We start from the raw sequence: 19506 nt of genomic DNA on the forward strand, positions 1-19506 counted from the left end.
CGGCCATTCCAGGCCAACAGAACCACCAGGATCCGATTCGCTTTGAGCTTCAAAGCTTAAGAGCTGCTTCATTTTAGAGCCGGATGAATCTGGACGTCATTTAAGCAGCTCATGAATTATGGAGAAGAAGAACCAATATGTATGCAGAGCGCTGAGCGGCGATGATCAAAACGCTCTCAGCTTTTCAGTCCAGTCAGAACCCGGTCAGAACCTAAAGGATCCCTGGTCTCTTTCGGCGCCGCTTCAACTCCCTTCAGTTGCTTCAGCGAAGCAGAACCTAAAGCTTCCTCTGAGGTGGTTCTGATGGTTCTGGACTGGAGCCAGCAGCAGTGAAGCCCTGCTGTCATGAACAGAACCAGGTCAGAAGGTTTGGGTCTGGACTGCAGCTCCTGGAATCAGCCTGCAGGATAAAAGCTTCTGGCTGACACTGGGTCAGCAGCACTGGACTTCACTGACTGGATAAAGAATTTCTTCTCTGCTGGGGTTTAACTGACCTTCTGTCCAACTATGGACCCATCAGAGGACCGCGCCCCCATCTCTCCTGGCAGCAGCAGAGAGGCGCTCTGGAACCTGAGCATCGTTCTCTGTCTTCAGCGATTCAGTCTGAGAAACTCTAAAAATGGAAATCTGAGGTTCTGTTAGACGTGGCCTCTCTGCCAGGAAAACCTCCTGAAGCTCCTCCCATCTCTAGAAACAATGTAGAAGAAACAGAAAGGGGGCGGAGTCACCCCGGGTCAGCAGGCGCTGACCCTCAGTGGATCCGGCCTGCAGCTTCTCTACAAATCTTCATGGCATCCTGACGGTTTTCCTGATCTGATCCACAACAATTCAACTCATTTTGTTATTTTTACCTGGATCAGACTCAGCAGAGACAATTAAAGGCTCTAAAATAAAATATTCCATCCAGGCCACAGAAGGAAAACCTACCTTCACCCCTAACACCCCTAACACCCCTAACCCTACAATAACCTACAATAACCTACAATTGTCGTGTTCTGTGTTTTCTGTGTGTTAATTTCGAGTTTTTGGTGTCTCTGTGTCTCAGTGTTGTCCTATTCTCCCCTTGATTAGTTCCCAGGTGTTTCTTGTTCCCTGATTACCCCCAGTGTATTTAGTGTCACCTGTGTGTCTGTTCTTTGTCGGGTCCTCGTCGCTTGTTGTGGGATTTCTGGCTGCCTGTGTTTTTGGACTGTTTTGGATTTATTTTGTTCATTAAATCAACATTATTCACTGCATCCTGGGTCTGCTGCGTCTGCCACACCGCCACCACCTCAACAACACCCGCAATTCCTGACAACAATAAACTACAATAACCTACAATAACCTGCAATAACCTACAATAACCTACAATAAACTACAATAAACTACAATAACCTACAATACACTACAATAAACTACAATAACCTACAATAAACTACAATAAACTACAATAAACTACAATAAACTACAATAACCTACAATAAACTACAATAACCTACAATAAACTACAATAAACTACAATAAACTACAATAACCTACAATACACCACAATAAACTACAATAACATACAATAAACTACAATAAACTACAATAACCTACAATAAACTACAATAACCTACAATAACCTACAATAAACTACAATAACCTACAATAAACTACAATAACCTACAATAACTCCCCTCTGTTCTCTCTGTGGATCAGGAAACAAACATGATCAATAAATCTGAGACACTTTCTGCTTCTACTGCTCTGGTCTGAGCAGCGTCCAACCATCATCCATCCATCATGCATCCATCATCCATCCAACCATCATCCAACCATCATGCATCCATCATCCATACAACCATCATCCAACCATCATCCATCCAACCATCATCCAACCATCATCCATCCAACCATCATCCATCCATCATCCATCCAACCATCATCCATCCATCATCCAACCATCATCCAACCATCATCCAACCATCATCCATCCATCATTCATCTTCCATCCATCCATCATCACTGCCTGTGAATATCTCGTTCCTCTACAAGCTGAAGACTCGTCTTCATCACTGAGGGACCCGATCGATTTCAGAACCGAGTTTCTGACTAAATCAACTCGTCTTCATGTTCATCAATGAAAAATCAGACACTGACACACTGTGGCCCCAAACCCCTCAGAAAGTTTGGGGCCTTAGACATTTCATGGGAGCAAAATCAGATTTTGTTCTTCAGTCTTTAGTGGAAATAAATGAAATCTGAACAGCAGGAAGCAGCGAGTGGGTAGGGCAACATCTAGAGCAACTCAGGGGGCCCAGCTGGCCCTGAAGCCAGACAGGGAAACTCAACTTGTTTCAGACTCATGAAAGTTTCTGGAAGCAACTCAGCTGATGACAACATGCTGACCTCAGCAATTCATGAAAAACCCAGCTACAACCTTAAAGGTTAGGGCAACAGAAGAACAGGCAACAGAAGAACCAGCAACAAAGGAACCAGCAATAGAGGAACCTTGGAGTTTGTTGCTGCTGCTGTGACGACTTCATGGAGGATTTTTATTATCTGACAAATCTCAGTTGGACACACACGGTTGATTACTGCTTGTAAAAAGGCCAATAATTGATATTTCTGGTTCTTTAATTAACATCAAACAATAAAGGGATTAAATGTCTGTTGCAGATTTGCCAATGGCAACCCTAACCCTTTGTTGTTTTCCAACAGAGGAAAAGTCAGATCTGAGCTCCAGAAGATTCTGTCTTTGAAAGTGGTTCTGCCCAGCAGAGTCAGCAAACTTGATTTTCTCTTCATAGACATAGTTAGCAAAGCTGCTGGGACCGCATTGAGTCATGATTTCATCACTCGCTCTGAAATTCAAAGAGCTCTGAGGAAAACGAACGAATCGCAGATCATGCTCTGCTGAAGCTGCCGGCTCACATCACCCAGAAACAAGAGGCAGATTGGAAACAAACGGCCGGTTCTGGCAGCTGGGATGAAGGATCCAGTCCAGACTCGGCAGCTGAACCTTCAACATGGCCGACACCTCAGAGCCAACAACAGCAGAATGCTAAGGCAAGATGAAACCAAACGTCTTCAACTATAAATATAAAACATATTCTCCAGTCTGAAGGAACCCAGCAGAGATCATGTTCTGATCTCTGCATGGAGTCCAGTGTTTTAGGTGGGAGCTGAAGCAGACGCTACTAAATAAAACTGCTGTCGGTTTATATTTTCAACTGAATCAGAGATTTTTCATTTTCAGCAGAGAGGTGAATTCCTAAATTAGGAATTAAGGATCATAAGGTCAACCTGGACCTTCAGACCAGAACCTGCTGGATTCACCTCAACCCAAACTGCTCAATGTGAGAAGAACCACAGAACAGAACCACAGGAGCAGAGAACCGAGTTGCGATGCACAGATTTAAAATCCCAATAAACTACAGAAGCCTGACAGGAAGTGAGGTCATGTTACATCTGCTGTGAGGAGCGCCAGGGTTCGTTTATCTGAGAGTGGCACTCTGTGGGACGTTTCTCTGTCTCTGCTTCACACACACACACACACGCACACACACACACACACACGCGCACGCACGCACGCACGCACACACACACACACACACACATCCAGCTGCTTCCAGATGTTAGCAACCTTTTAGCTCCTGGGGAATAAAAGCTGAGCTCGTCTCCAGTTTACAGTAATCCACCAACAGATATGAACCAGAGACACAACTAAATGAGATTTATGCAAACATGTTATTGGAAGGTGGGTTACCAAACTGGCAACCCACATTAATAAAATGGTGAAATAATATTGATCACAAAACACTGAATTATAAAAGATATCAACATTTTTCCTACACAATCCTAACAAACGTTTTTAATGTTGAAAAAATAAACGGTTTCTCTTCACAATATTTATTTATTTACTATTAATCTATTTGTATGATTTGTTCTTTAAATTGCCATCTATATTGTTTTCGGTCTCAGGAAATGATTGAGGGATGAAGAGACTGATGTCTGGTTCTTTAGGTTCTGACGGGTCTGCGGTTCCTCTCCTGATCCATTCTGTCTGATATCAAACAACCCACTGAATATCGATACACACTTTTAATGCTCCTTATTGTTGAGATGTGTGTGATAGGTGTGTCTATCAGACATTATATCAATACGGAATAAATCACGTCCCGTATTGAACAACAACAACAGCCTGTCATTGTAGCCTAGCTTAAGCTAACCTGAATATTTACAACTCTCTTGGAGAGACAAAGAAAAGCTTTTCAAAGTGGTTGAAAGACAGAAGGTAAGTAATGTCAGAGTATCAACAACATCTTTATCCTCCACCTCTTTTCCGTTTTCTGTTTTGTTTTTCCTGCCGCCCAACTTTAGCTCCCTGTTGTTGAGGCATTACTAAAATTCAAATTTAACAGAAAACAAAACAAATCGCGCCTCAGGGCGTTCTGGAAGCTGCCCAAGCTGCCTGTATGGGAGGGGAGGGGCGGCTAATCGGTGCTGTTCCTCTGTTATTGATCATTTCATACACAAACAGCTGTTAAGTCATAAAATGCTGACTAGAAAAAAATTCCCCACATCATTTTTGCGCCCCGATGCGTTGCATACAGTGCAAACCCACTTTTTGTGCCACTGATACGAACCTTGATGAACCGGCTAACCGCTAACGGCTCAGTGAGCTACCTGCTGAGAGGAACTGCTCCTGAAGACAAGGTGTGTGTGTGTTCAGTTAAACCTGTGCTGGTGGCAGGAGGATCACCTCTTAGCTACATCCATCATGGCCGCCATGTTAACTCGGCGCTGCGGGCCAATCTGGTCCACCACCCACTGATAGTATCTCTGTCTTCAGGAGGAAAATGTCACCTTGTCACTCATCCGAAGCAGCAGAGCGACACACCGAGCTGGTGGAGGAGCTGCAGTGAAACCAGGCGCTCAGGTTCATGTGTGTTTGAACAGAGAATCCATGAAGTCCAGTTCAGTTCGGTTCCTCTGAATGTTCAGCTTCTCTGCTTCGTTCCAACAAAATGAAACGAGGCTCCAGATTTCAGCTGCAGGCAAACCTGAAGACTGGTCCAAATGTAGCCCAGGCCTGGTTCTGGTTCTGGTTCTGTCCAGCTGTGCGTCACCAGATCATCATCCAACAGCAGAATATGAGGTTTAAAAAGAGAAGGGCTTAATATTGAGCCTTGTGGAACACCGTAGTTCAGATCAGGACATTCTGATGTGCAGGTTCTGTTGCTGAGTGGACGGTTCGGTCCAGTGAGAGCAGAACTGGCGGTTCTGTTCTGACCCATGTTCCATCTGAGCTGCAGCATCTGAACTCAGTTTCTGTAAAATCCTCCTGGGTTTAATGACTTCAACTTCCTGCTTCATCAGGACGTTTAAATTCCCTCAACACAAACTTTGATTTTTAGGTAACAAAATGTTTCCAGGTTTTTGTTTTCAGCTTCTCTGGTTCCACCCAGCAGTTATTTGAAACATTTGGTCGCTCTGCTGGTCTCTTCCTGTTTCCCTGAAGGAAGCAGTTCGTCTGACATCAGAGCCGATGACTTCAGCAGATGAAGACGAAGCAGAGCAAAGTGTGAAGCAGCCCCCCCCCCCCACACACACACACCAACAAGCTCTTGGTTCAGTAAATAGAGCTGCAGCAGCGCATCAATCCCACCGGAGGCTGCAGCTCTTTATGGAGTGATAAACAGAACTGCTGGATTTCTGCAAACTGCAGCGGACAGACAGGAAACCAGGCAGCAGCCAATCAGACGACAGATTCAGCTTTTCACTGCCAGCAGGCGACCAGAACCGAGAGGAAGAGACTGACCTGCATGTGAAGGTTCTTCAGGATGAGCATTGTCTGTGTGTGTGTGGGCGTTGGGGTGTGTGTGTGTTTTGCAGAGTGAATTGATGTTTCTCCAGGGCAGAGCGGTTTCTCTCTCCTCGCCAGCTGTGATTGGTTTTTCTTCCTCTGCCTTGATCATCATGAGGACTCGACTGAAACACACACGCTGCAGCCGCAGCACACACACTCTGATCACTCTACACCAGTGGAGCCCAAAGTGGCCCCTGATTCCTGGCATCCTGCACGTTTTATTCTGTCCCTGGTTTTAGTAACAACCTTTCAGCAGGTCCAAGTTCTTCTATGTCTGTAATGATCATCACTGGATCCAGGTGAGTTCAACCAGGGAGAGACTAAACCATGCAGGATGCCGGCCCTCAGGGACCCACTTGGGGCTCCCTGCTCTACACACCCTTCACTCACATCTCTCTGCTGTTCATCTATTGGTTCTCTCTGACCTTTGACCTGTTGGGTCCTGCTGGGGAACATGGCGGTCCGTCTGATGTCCAGAACCTGGACAGGAATTTGGGTCATGTGACGTGGAACATCTTTCATCAGGCTTTTAATATTAAAACAATATTAAATGTTGGAAATAACTGAGGAAAGTCAATTTGTCTAAATATTAACAGTTACAGTCTGAAAACCAGGAAAAGCAGCTAAACTGTCCCTCCTGATGGTCTACTCAAAGTCTTCTGACTTGTGAATGCTGCTCAGAGTTGAGCAACTGGTTAGAGCAACGAAGCAGAGTCAAGCAACAAAGTGATATTACCAGAAATGGACAGAAAACGATTTGACCAGAAACGCTGGAGCTGTTCTTCACATTTCAGAAAGACAGTTAGCAACTAACAGGTAACGGCTAGCAGCTAACAACTAGCAACTAACAGCTAATGGCTGTTAACTGTTAGTTGCTAACTGCCATTAGCAACTAACTAATGGCTAACAGTTAATGGCAAAAGAGTTAAAAGCTAACGGCTAAAAGCTAACAGTTAATATCTAGCCGCTAATGGCTAACACCTTAATGCACACTGACTGCTGAAGCTGGAAACGGCTGCAGTTTTATCTGTGAACGTTTTAGAAAGCAAGGAAGACCCTGGAAACTCCGCCTAAAGCTCCGCCTAAAGCTCCACCTAAAGCTCCACCAAACCTCCGCCTAAAGCTCCGCCTAAAGCTCCACCTAAAGCTCCACCAAACCTCCACCTAAACCTCCACCCAAAGCTCCACCTAAAGCTCCACCAAACCTCCACCTAAACCTCCACCCAAAGGTCCACCTAAAGCTCCACCCAAAGCTCCACCCGAAGCTCCACCTAAAGCTCCACCAAAGCTCCACCTGAAGCTCCACCTGAAGCTCCACCCGAAGCTCCACCTGAAGCTCCACCTGAAGCTCCACCCAAAGCTCCACCCGGTCCTTCAGCTTGGATCGTCCTCCTTCTGATCCATCTGCAGGTTTTCCTTCAGGTCTCTGGATCTGGTTGCCGTTGCCACCAGTCCCGTCTCAGCTCTGCTGCAGCAGCTGCTGCAGTCTGAATGCTGTCCTGTCCTCGTCCCTCTGACGTCTTAGTGATGATGTCTCTGATTTTGGACACAACAGAAGACGGAGACACTTCCTGTCTTCCTGTTTGATCTGATTTTGGTTCCAGATTTTTTCATCCTATTGATAATAGAAATAAATGATTTCTGCAGCCGATCAGGTCAGAGTTGAAACTGTGGCTCCGTATTCACAGAGCAATGATATCCTCATATTTTACCCTGACCAAATATTAAAGTTTATTTCAATGTGAGATAATAAGGTTCTGCTCACTGTCAGATTCTTTACTGGACCTCCACTCTACAGGAAAAAGACTTTGTGCATCAGTTTCTATTGTTCTTGGATCCCGTCCAGACTGACATGGTTCTTCAGACCGATGCGTCCAACATGCTGACGACAGCACTGAGCTGAGACGCCTACATGTCTGTCCCAGGTTGGACATGTCCTTCATGTCAACCTTGTTACCTTGGCAACCTTGGCTCAAAGTCATAACCAAATGGGAGACCATGGCGGGGTTAAAGTGCATAAAAAGGAATATTTATTAACAAAAACAACAATAGATTGTGGATGTCAGTATCAGTGGTGTAATGCAAATGCTTGGATGTGGTGGATGAGTAGATATGGAAGTGTTGAAGTGCAAAAACAAAGACCAACTCAAATGTGCAGAAGGAGGGGAGCTGAGGTGGCAACAGAGCACCACAAGTGGCAGAGCGGACGGCGAAGGCGACCCAGAAGGTGGAGACGGCCAGGTTCAAGTACTCTGCGCTCCAAGTCAACGGGTCGAAAACACCTGCAAAGGGGAGGAGCCTAAAGACAGACAAAAGCAACAGCTGCAGCCCAGCGCTTCAGGCCCACGGCCGTAACAAAGCTGAAGGACAGACACGAGTGTTGAACATCTTTCAGCATCGTAGATCTTTGAAACCAGAATGAAACACAAAAAACTTTTTAGTTTCTCCACTTATTTCTCTTTTGTAAACATCAGAATGAGGCAGAAAAACTTTTTAACCATTTTTCATCAGTTATATCAAAGCCAGAAGAAAAAAAACTGAGATAAGAAGTTTGACAAAAAATATATATCCTTAGCGTATTTGTAAGAATTTACTATATTTCCTGTTGATTTCTACTAGAAACTTCAGTATAAAAACGATCCGCTCATCTTTTCCTGATGAAACCGTGACAGGATGAATCCTTCAGGCTCCACCAGGAAGCAGCTTTGGCTCCCAAACTGAGGAGGAAATAATCCTAATTTGGTTCGCCTCGTCAGAGCGCGTTTCACGCCTCCTCCTGTCACCATGGCAACGCTGATTGGTTCAATCTGTAGCAAAACAAGTCCAGGTGGCTCCTGAGAGCGGTCTGCTCCAGTGAAGGAGCTGATCATTCTGAGATTTACAGCTGAGAATCTGAGATTATAATCTGGATTATCTGGGAGAAATCTGATCAGAACTCTGCTGCAGCGTTTGGCTCAGCTGAAGGATTTTAACTTTATCTTTCTTGATGGTGAGTTCAGCCTGAAGGAATTGATTCATGGATTAGATTATAGATTATCGCTGCTGGAAGGGAGGCTGATCATTCTTGCAATATTCCAGATTAAAGAACTAAATCCAAGAAACTTCACTTTATTTCAAAAACGGTGCGTGTAAGTCAGTCAGTGAACTCTGACCCTGATCGCCACAGTGATGGGGCCCGTTTGGGCCCCATCATCAGGCCATCCGTTGCTGCTTTGACCAGTCTGATCAGATCAAACTGGATCCACTTGGTTCAGAGCAGCTGAGCAGATCCAGGATCTACAGTTCAGAGGATGAGAGAGAATCCAGAAAACACAGCAGAGGTCAAAGGTCAGAGAGGAAGTTGCTTCACTGAGAGCAGGAAGTGAAGCTGATTAAAGTTCAAGAGGAAATATTTGATCCTGAGAATTTCTGGGTCAGGAAAGCAGAACTCAGTCTGGAGCATCAAGGATTACTCCCTGCCCCCCCCCCCACCTGTTTCTGCCCCCTTCCTGCTGGTTTCTCAGAGGAAACATGCAGTCAGGTGGAGGTCAGGTGGAGGTTGGACGTTGATCCTCTGCGCTGCAGTGTCAGAGCTGCAGGTTGCATCCCCTCAGGAAATCAGAGCAACTTCAGTTGCAGCAGCAACTTGTTGGTGCCGCAACAAGCCGCTCAGCAGGTCGCAGAATAAAATGATGGAATATTTCAGACGTAAATCTGCGTCGGGTACAAAACTCAGTCTGTTAGTTCAGCTAATCTTTTGGTAAATGATAAAAATGAATCAAATATTAAAAGCCCATTTCTTTGGGTTATAAACGTGACAAGCAGAATATTCTGTGATGTATTTTCTGATTAAAGTTTGGAGATTAATGCTGTAATCCGTTCAGATTAGCTGCTAATCCCTTCATTTCTCAGGAAACTTCAGCACTTTGTTTAATGTTTTTAGCTTTCAATCAGAATTGGCAGCTCAGGCCTCTGATTGGTCCATCCATGGTTTATAAATCTTCCCTGATATGAATCTATATTCATCACATTCTCCTCTCTGAGCCGTTTGAGGGCTTCCTCACTTTTATGCAAATATGTTGCTTCTGGCCACACCTCCAACCTGACCGCTATGCTTTCTGCCTCAAACAGAAGCACAGCGGTGACCTCTGACCCGAAACCTGACCTGGACGCAGCGGTGGCTTCTGGACGGCGAGTAGGTAGCTAGACTGGTTTTCTCCAGCAGTCATTGGACAGCTCATTCAACCAGCTGACCAATTATGCTCCAGCTGCAGTTGCTAGGTAACGGGGCAGTGCCCACTGATTGTGACGTTGAACTAGAGAAACTCCTTTTCTAGAAAACGTTCCTGGAACTTCCTGGACATTTTGGTTGTTGGGAGTTCAGAGCAAGATAAGATAAGATAAATCTTTATTGTCATTGTCACAAGAACAACAAAATTTAAAAAGTATACGATGTGGCTGAAGATGATGCTAAGATCCTGCTTAACATCTTCAGGTCATATGATGAGTGTAGGAGCCATCACAGCTTCTACTGGAACACACTCTGAACCCCAACCCTGACCTTTGACCTAACAGAACCCTGATCCACTTCTATGAAAACAGCTAACTTGTGTTTTTGCTTCTACCGTCTGTGGGGAAGTCAGCAGTCTGATTCCTGAAAGCTCCAATTAAAGCGAAGGTAGCAGAGCTCAGAGCTGGTTGACCTTTGGCCCTTTTATTCTTGCACCAGTTTGATTGCTGCAGAGTTTATTTAACAGAGGATGAAGGGAAATGAAACAGTCAGAATCTGACCAATCAAATAAAAGACCAAGGAACAGGGAAAACTCAAACTGGAAAAAAATCAACTCCATTTTTCCAGAACGATGCGCTAAATAAAAGCTGCTAAGCTTCCAGGTCACGGAGAAAAACAGGTCATTTGAAAACTGAGATGATGTTTCTACAGTCAGCTGATCGTCGGCCCTCATGGACCTTTTTTTCAGTAAGATCGGATACATTTCTAATAACACAGCTTTTATAAGAACTACTTCTCAACACACCAATACCTAAACCCATTTAAATATTGGTGGTGTTACAAAACTGACTTCTTAAATAGTAGCCCAGTTATAAAACAGTTTTCTTCGTCCAGAGTCGCTAGTTTTTACCTTTAGCTGCAGCAGCATGATGAACTTCTGCAGCACACAAACTGAAAGTCCCAAAGTCACCATAGATGGTGGGAACGGGTCCTGTGAGGAGGGTCACATGTGTAATGGGCAGCCAAGAGTTAAAGATGCCGAGTGACATTTAGGAGGCAACTTGGCAACAAGGTTGCTTCTTCATCTGTAGCATCAGAGACTCTTAGAGGGGATAATGGATGACTTAGAGAGAAAGATGAATAAATCACAGAGTGGACACAGGCTGAAGAGGAGATGGAGAGAGGGATGAGATGTAGGCGGAGCTTGAGCAGAAACGACTTTATTGGACGGAATGACTCACAGCTTAATCTGCCTGAGACAGAAAGGCAATGCGAACCTGACCAGAACCAGTCAGAGGCGTTTTTACCGGAAACAAACCAGATAGAAAGTTTCAGCCCAATTATTAACAGCTAAGCCATGAACACATAACACCTGTAGTTACATCTTAACCAAGACTCTACACTGATACCGACAACACCCAATCGATGGTTCCTTTGTTGACACTCTTGAAGTAAAACAAACGAGACGGTGAGCTATTGGACCGAAATGTTGCCTTACATCAGAACCAAGCAGATCCATCGCCACGCTGTCCATCCCAACTGGTTCAAGCTAGAAGACATCAAACCTTGGTTCTCTGATGACATAAATAAAAATAAATGCATCACTGTTCCTGACAGGATGATGACAGATTTTTGGAGGTGCTTCATGTGCTCACATGGTTTTCTAGCTATTTGAGGTCGGGTCAAAGGGCAAATGTTCAGGAACAAACCCAAGATATCCTCTCTACAGAGGTGGAGCTTGTTCTGTAAATAAGAAGACATTATAAGAAGTCCAAGTCTCCCCTCCGTCGACATTTTTCTCCTGAAGTCTTCTAAGAAACTCTTGGAGAGAGTAAACAGCTTTACTCTGATAGAAAATCCAGCCAGTCACTTCACGTGTTTCTCTTCTTTCCTGATTTGTTCTTCATTGACGTTGATCTGCTCCAGAGTGACACCCAGTGGTCAAACAGAGCTAGGTAGTGATTAAAAAGAAGCAACCTTGAAAATGAAACGACTTCAGGTGAAGGGTCATGGAGTTTGTCGTTTTTTTCTAGAGAATATTTTAACAAGCTTCACTTCTAATTAGTGTGTATATTTATCACACACTGTGTTTAATTTGCTTGGTGACTTTCTGCTGAGTTATGTGGGTAACTAACCCAACCCCGCTGTCAGAGGCTTTCTTGTGCATTTGCTTTGACTTTAACAGACAGGCCTTCAGCTCTGAGATGAATGAGAGGGCAGATTGTGTTGAAGCTGATGAAGTGTCCTGATGCTCATTAGACGCTTGGCGATAAGCTGATGGATGCTGCTCACTTTTTAGGCGGTGCTCTTGTAATGATGAATGGGTTTGTGTTAAAAGGAAGCTCATCTCCATCCTTTTCCTTTCAGTGTTTATTGAATTATTTGATTTAATAAAGAAAGCCTCATTAAAGCCAAGGAGCAGAGCAGTAAGTGTGATTAATGCTTCAGCCATTAATAATGAGCTGGTCTGGGTAAAACCTGCTCAGGTAAGGCAGCTTTTAAACAAATGAAAGTCATCACCCAGACTTGTTTGGTCATTTATTAAAGTATGGAAATGAGAGGAAAGTGTTTGGGCCGCCTCGGGTCGGACCAATGAACCCCTGCTGGAGCCACCAGATCTCCATTTAAAACAGCCTGACTTATTATAGTTTTTAGAATTGAAACTAAATTTACTGAAAGAATCATTTTCCAGGATTGAAGCTTGCGGTGCTGCTTGGTGCTAGCTTTATTTCTGGAAACCTTTTCTTTCTCGATTCATGCCAACATTAGAAGGTGCTATCTAAAGATTTGCTATGTGTTTTATTTCTCACCTTCCATCATCTCACTTTTTGTTGTGTTGCTTTATTGAGTCAATTTTTCTTACAAATTTACTGAGAAAACATGTTTTTTCTTCAGTTGGGTTTTATTTGCTTTTTCTACAAATCTGATGCTTGTTTGCCAATTTCTCAACCAGCCGTTTCTGAATCTTTGAATCGCAGAGAAAAGGGAGGAGCTTGAGGCTCAACGTTTGTTGTGGCAGCTGTGAAATATGGCAGAAAACCTGGTGGCTTAAATCCTGGCTTACTTCAGCAAACTGCTCCAGTCTCTGCTTTAGAGGCTGGAAGACTGCCTGCTGTTTGGCCACAATGCTGGTTTGAAATGGCGTGTTCAGATTCTCAGCTGATTGTGGTAAGATTTATCACTCACATCCCAGAAGACCAGCACAGTACAAAGAGGAAAACATAAGCTGTTTGTCAGAAAACAGAGTCCATTAATCAGAAATCTGAAATTTTGCAGGTCGTGTGTGAGAGAGCAGAGGTCCGGTTAGAGGAGGTGGCAGGGAAGGAGAATACCAGCTGCTGGCTCCTGGAGCCATGTGAGGTTCTGGATGAGATCCAGAGCGGCAGAGCAGCCAGGCAGGTGACGAGGCAACAGGTGAGTTCTTTCATGAAAAGAGACTAAACAGAAACTGGATCCGTGGTAGGAAACATCAATGGAGGCAGAGAGGAAACAGGAAGCTGGTGACACAACAGGAAATGATCCCAGAGGCTGGAAGACTAAACGCTAACATTTACATTGGTCTTTAGTTGAAGACTGGTGGCGATTTTATTTCAGGTTAATGGAGGATGGAGACGTGTTTTTTTCTCCAGAACCATCTGGACCCGTGATTCAGATCATTTTACTGTCCAAGGATGTGGACGAACCATTAAAACGTGGCGTTTGGCTGACCGGGACACAAGGCCTTCAGAGCGCTTAGATGTTAAGGAAGGGCTGCTAGCATTAGGTTCCCTGAACTCAACGTGAATCTGGTGAGATGCTCATTCTGTATAAAAATGACTTTATTACAAACTATAATAGGTTAAAAAAAACCCTGACTTTCTTTCCCCTGGGAAACACAGATCGGTTGGCCGGTATTTGCAGAAGAATATTTGTTAAACGACCTGGAAAGGTGTCAGGGTTTTGGGTTGCTTTGGGTTTTTATGGGATCTTAGTTCTGATCATTGATCTGTGATCCACCTGCAGCCCATTGGCTCATCGGCCCGGGTCTGTTGTTCCAGCGTTCACTCTCCCAGTATTGAATCTCCTCTCCTGCTGTCAGTCCTTGCTGGTTCCTCGCAGCACTTTCCCATTAAACTCTGCTTTCTTTTGCACATGGATTCCTGTTTTCTGCTCTGACTCCCTGTGGTTTTTGTAAGTTTTCTATTAATTTCTCATTAAATTATCAAATGCATTTGCTGCCTCTGCCTCTTTGCAGTTGGGTCTTACTTCATTTCTACACATCATGACAAAAGGTCAAATGTGATTACAAAGAAATTCTGAAATATAATTAGTTGAGTTTGACAAAACTAACAAATTTTTATTGTATTTTGTTGGAACTAAAGCCACTAGGACTTTTCTAAGACCTACTGGTATGTCCTTATTGGGCATAAACCAGTAAAACTAGAATAAGGCTGGTTCTGGTTCCCTATGCTACAGGACCTAAACCCAGGGAGAACCCTAAACTAGGTTTCCTCTCTAAAGTCAGCTTGAAGTCGTACCAGGTCAACTTCAGTTCCTGCGGCTGAATCACAGAACGCCACAAATCACTTCCAGTGTTTGTTTGTTGCTTGTTTGCTGTTCCCAACACCACCAGTGATTGTGTTATATTGCCATCAACTCAAGTCCTGTGAGCAGCCTTGGTGCTAAAATATTCCAAAACAATAAAGTTGACTATCAAACTGCAGTCAGAACAAACAGACTTTAAATCAGAGCAAAGTTAGTTTAGTGATTGAAAGGGTTAGAAAATAAGAGTAAAAGAAACTAAAATATAATAGAAAATAAATGTAAACAACAAATCTACCAGTGATGAACTAATCAGAAAGTTGATTACAAAGAAAGCATTATTTCTTATGGAAGCATTTTTTTTTTTGTAATTATTTTTTTATTTAGAAAGACAGATTTCCATCACATTCGTTAATTACAGCTTTACCCATTTACGATCATACATGAGTTTACAACCGGAGAGTCCAATGATTTTGTCCATACTGCCTTTCTGGTATTTTCTTTTACAGATTATTACTAATTTTTGTTGTGAAAAATAACAAAAATGAACAGAATTGAACAATAACGGGGAATGCACCATCTCCATCAATAAAAACCACAAGAACATAAAAGTGCAGGACACATAATTCAAAGTACAGTCAAAAGAAGTCAGATCCAACTGGTTTTACATACTCAGTCCATTTGGTCCTGATCTTATAAAACTTTCCTTTTTCAACTTGGAGGGAAAAATAAATCTTTTCCATAAGATAAATCTGGTAAACAATTTCAATCCATTCGTCGATGGTGGGTGGATCCAGTTGAAGCCATTTCCTGGTGATGGATTTCTTACTGGCTGCCAGTATAACCAGCAGTTTTTAGTCTTTGTTGGTCCATGTGTCCAACTGTAAGTTGCCCAAATACAAAGATTCACATTTGAATGGAATTTTTACATTAAATATATTTTCAATGTGTTTGTGGAACTTTTCCCAATATGGTTTTATTACCTGGCAGTCCCAAAAACATGGACGTGGTTTGGCTCCGTTGGACCCACCACGTCTCCAGCAGGCGTCCCCATTGCTTTCATATCGTCTCTGAATGGGTGGAACAAAAAATGGTTTTTCCAGCAAAACTCCCGCCATGTGTTTGATCTGGTGGAGACCCACTGCGGCTGACAGATTTCCTCCCAGCCTTCTTGTGGGATTAATACCTTCATTTCCTTTTCCTCTTTATGTATTCTGTATTCTCATGTTTAGATAGCTGTTTGGCATTATATAATTTAGAGATAATTCTGCTGTCTGATCTGGGATTAATTAGTGATAGAAATACCTCCATGAAACTTGAATCACGTTTTCTCAACACCTCTTTAAAATTTCTATTAAAATAATGTCTCACCTGCAGGTGGAAGCATTTTCATTCTCTGCAATGTTAACTTTCATCCTTTTCGTGCCAACAAAACATCAAACTAACATGTTTGATTTCTGCGGCTTCGACCAGGACTGAAGTGATGATGATGATGAAGGGTCATTTAGTATGTTTCTGAACAATCTGCAGCAAAGTAACAGGGGAAAGAGAACAGAGAGCAGAATTTGTTCAGAGGGAGGGAATAAATGCAGGTGATAGCTGTGGATGAAGCGTAGTTATTATTAGATTATCATTTCATAGAAGAGTGAGAGAAGCAGCCGATCGGAGCGTGAGCAATTGATTCCCAGCCGGCAAGAACAAACAGCCTCTGAGATGATGCTCAGATTAGGCCAAGCAGCAAGATTAGTTCATCAATAACGCAAATGAAAAACAATCTCTCTTTATCTCCTCAGCTCTGCGTCTCTTTGCAAGAATCCTTTAACCCCGGCTCAATTTCTGCTTCTGTGAAATTGGCTCTTTGGTGAATAAATCAATGAAGTGTCAGTGGGCCGGTCTCTGATGCTGCTGCTTTCCTGCTTCATGCAGACACGTTCTGATGTTTCTAAAAACCTCAGGCTTTGACTGATGATATGACATATTTTACATGTTACATCAATCAATCAATCTTTATTGCCATTGATGTGGTAACAGTAATATTATGCATGTCAAGGTTCTTAAAACCGTTTAATAATCTTGTTTTTCCTTGACAGGAGAAATGATGCCATGAAGAACTCAATGCTTCACCAACAGGGAGGGAAGAAACTTGACCCTCATCGGCCTCGTCCGACACTAGCAAAGGTCAGGGAGATCAACCAAACAGACAGGTCAGAGGTCATGAAGAGAGCTGCATTAAATGGATTCAGTGTAAACAACAGATTCCTGAGGAGGATTCTTGATCCCATGTTCAACAGTCAACGATGGACTGGATTTACCTCTAATGCATCAGCAATAGAGTGAAACATGTTGAAACACCAGACAGATACTGCTTGCTGTGATAAATTTGAAAATAAACAGCCCTCTAAATGCAGACTAACTCTGATTTGGAACAATTAAAGAGTTAAGAACACTCTTGTTGACTGTTTATGGACCAGAAATCGTCTCTGATTGTTGTTGGAGATCTACCAGAAGCAGGTCTTCGCCCTCAGTCCGCCTGGCTAACAACAGGCCATTTGCTATGTTTGGGTTCAGCATAGATACTGGATTTGGTGTGGATGTCCAGATTAATCCTCTAATTTTTTATTTTCTCTGTATAGAAGTTGGTAAATTTATTCCAAGCTGTTTGAGTTCAGGTGGTTCAGTCAAAGCTCCAGCACTGTTGATGTCTTTGATTATGATTTCAGTAAAGAATATTTCCTGCATGTTTTAGTGTGGAGCGATCGCTTCGCAGTTTCTGTAGATTTCATAATAAAAGTCGAGTTTTAACCCATTCTTATTGCAGTTTCTTGGTGCCGTCTGCAGCCTGGCTGATCACGGCTCTTAAGACTCTGTGGTCTTAAGAGCCACATGGACGAGGTCAGCAGTAAAGGAGGGTTGGGGTCGAGCTGAGCAGCTACCAGTGGAAAACTGAGGAAGAGTTTACCTGGACAGGTAAACTCGAGTCAGGCTAAGGAAACTATTGATTTATTGGCATGTGAACTAATAGACTTATTGTTGAAAACTCAAAAGTTTTATTGAACTTTAATGGATGGATGCCTGTAGTCATTTACAGGCCTTCTATCACAAACGTCTGAGTTCTTCATTCCACTGCAGCTCTGCAGGATCAGCGACGTTTGTTTTTCTTGTCATGATCTAAAGAACATGAGACAAATTGTTTCATATTCACAGGAAGTCCAACGCAGAACTCCTGGGAAGTTACGAACCTCTCCTGCAGATTCTGCGTCTAACGGTTTCTGACTGGTAGCTGTCAGATTATAAAACTGAACTGATGCACCAACATTTTCATTTCAAAGCTTGAGCAGGAGAATAAAGTGTTCAGATGTAAATGTGGCATCAGACAGAAAATAATCTGTAATAGTTGATAAGGGAGGCAGAAAGGTGAGAAACATGTTGTGTTTTCATAACAGAGGAGTCGACAAGGTCACGCCTCTGATTCTGAAAGCTTTTACACGTCTTTCATCCTCGGCACGCTCTTCACCTCAGAGCTGTTCAAACCACAGAGAGGAGGTTCTGCTGCTGGATGCTTTCAAACATACAGCATGAAAAGCACAACTCTTTGTTTGCTTTTTGTTCTCCACACAGATGGATGAGAGCCTCGGTGTGAACGTCTGAGCGCGTCACTCAGAGCGGCTGCAGTATTTTTAGACCAACATGGCTTTAGTTTGTTCCCTGCTGGTTTCTGGAAGTGATTCAGAGCTTCGCTGGAGGAAAAGCTCATCAGCTGCATTCAGACATGTTTTACTAGAAGAGCTCTAAGGAAAAAGAAGTACAAAGCTGACCTGATGGAGTTTCGAAAGCATCAGGCCACCATTGATCTGTAATATCAATGTTTACAGTCGGATCGTCGATGTGCCGTTCTCCGTCGTCCCTCAGACTGACGCTTATATATTCTCATCTCAGCACAGCCGCATCAGCACCAAGGTAATTTTGTCAGTTAACAGCCGTTCTGCGTCCTGCCGGTGCTTTCACCATCATTCAAATCTTCTTTTGGAATATAGAAGAATACACCTTTCACCGCCATTATGGTGCAGCATTTCCTGTCCTTTCCATGAACTTCAGATGTGACGTTAGAAAAGAAAAAATCTTTCAGTTTCTGAGTAAAAAGCTTCTTCACTGAGCAGCAGCTCTAGTCAGAGCAATCTGCCAGAGCACAGCCAACAGACCCAACATCAACTAAAGTCTGTCCTGCAACGTTTTGTTGGTCGCTGTGTGATTCTACAGATGTGTCTTGTTGACAGGGAAAATCTCCTGTAGAGGTCTGTGTTGCAGCACAGGTGGTGAAGCCTCTGACTGAGGGTTGTCCTTTATTGTTTTCATTTGATGAAACCAGAACCTTCAGAAAGTCTCAAAAGCCGAATGACTTCAAATTATTAACCGGCTCTTCAGCTGCTGCCCACCAGATATTGATCCATGACCTGTGGGATCGGAACCAGTCCATCCACCAGGTGATCCAATGTTGGTCCATGTCTGTCCAGCACCAACCAGGTTTCAAGTTCGGAGCTTCTGATCATTCAGACATTTTAAATGTCTGAAGACGAGCTGAACTCCTCTTCCTCCTCCTTCCTGTCGACTCCACCTGGGAGACCAGGAGGATCTTCTGCCTCTTCATCCATCATGGCCTTCTTGTCTTCTCTCATTTAAACTCTTTTTCTCTGCTCATCTTTCTCCATGACTCACTTCAGCCCGTTTAAACAAAATGTTTAAATAATGATTTAACTGATGGACGACCTAATAAAGGCAAACGACTGCAGATCATCTTTACCGTGGAAATGATTTTTCCTGATTTATATCCAGGTTTAACAGGAACTTCATGAAGAAGATGAATCTCAGGTACAAACCGACGTCTCAGACCATGAAGAGAAAAAGGAATCTAAACCTTCAGCCCATTTTCCAGAAGATAACATTT

The sequence above is a fragment of the Xiphophorus maculatus genome, chromosome 18, assembly GCF_002775205.1.
Source record: "Xiphophorus maculatus strain JP 163 A chromosome 18, X_maculatus-5.0-male, whole genome shotgun sequence".
In the NCBI taxonomy this organism is placed as follows: Eukaryota; Metazoa; Chordata; class Actinopteri; order Cyprinodontiformes; family Poeciliidae; genus Xiphophorus; species Xiphophorus maculatus.